Genomic DNA, 1,306 nt, shown 5'->3' with positions numbered 1-1,306 from the left:
AAGAAATAATAAACCTCCAAAGTGCTTAATTTAAACCAAGAATGACTAGCTTACCCACTGGCTTTGTATGTCAGGATATTGACTTTAAAATGAGAATTCCTTTATGAAGAGACTAAAAGTTATTATTGTAAAACCAATCTTCACTAGAAAATTTTAGATTATATTAGTTACAAGGATACATTAAAAGTTATAGACCGTAGCTATATGATGAAAGATAATTAAAAAATTTTAAAACATTAGCTGCACATAAAGTTTTAAAAACTAAGGCTGACTTATAAATCACTTTTTCAATATATGTACAATAAAATTCAATATTATTTTAGCATTATTTTGGTCAGATGGGTGAAAAACACGTTCACCGTTTACTTTTTGTGTGAGAAACATTAACTAACACACTGTGCTCTTTTTGATCCAACAACACACACTTCATTTTCAGACGACTATACAGATTGGCTAATATAACCCCAAGATGGGTATGATCAGTCTTGCTTTGTCTGATTTCTTCCTCCTCTCCTAGCCTCAGATGCTCACATATAAATAGTGCATTGTTAGGTAGTTGGACTGTAATATTTTTTGCTATGGGATTGCCATAGCAGCGGTCAATCAGCCAATTACCACCCTCCTACACAATTCATCTACATACTGCCACTCCTTTGACTAAAATTAACTTAAAATTCTTACTGTTTTCTCCTTCACTGTAATGCCAAATATTTAGGTCACATTTTAAGGATATTCAACCCTTTAGAAAAATCTGCAAAAATTGCTAAAAGTTTATTAAAACATGTTAAAAACATCCAAATTGTTAAGTATTGCCAAAGGATAGGATTGTAGCATTTTGAGCTGGAAGGGACCTTACAAAGTTCATTCAGATCAAACTCCTTACTTTGCAGAGAGATGAAAGATTTGTCTGGAGCCTCACAGGAGATGGATAAGTACGAGGGCCATGATACAAACATAGGCTCTCTGCCTCCAGTTTGGACTCTTTCTGCTATACTGTGATGCTTGGACAGGCTTGTGTATCAAATAGATAGGCCTGTAGGAATTATAGAAAGCAACTCTACAATAAAGCAGCCTGTTTATAGAGAAATCTGATAAACTCTCGATTGATAAAATGAAGTCAATACATTAAAAAAAAAAACCCATAGTAGTTAATTTAAAAAATTTTTTATTACTCAAAATCCTTTAGGTTTTCTACTTCTTTTTGGACTGTTGACTTCTGAATACAGAGAGATAAATGTTATTTTCTTCTTTGAAATTTTAAGATATATACACATACGCATGTATATATACACATATGTTTGTTTGT

Source organism: Vombatus ursinus, unplaced genomic scaffold (genome assembly GCF_900497805.2).
Source record: "Vombatus ursinus unplaced genomic scaffold, bare-nosed wombat genome assembly UNPS02014810.1, whole genome shotgun sequence".
Classification (NCBI taxonomy): Eukaryota; Metazoa; Chordata; class Mammalia; order Diprotodontia; family Vombatidae; genus Vombatus; species Vombatus ursinus.
Note: the sequence above shows the minus strand (reverse complement) of the source record.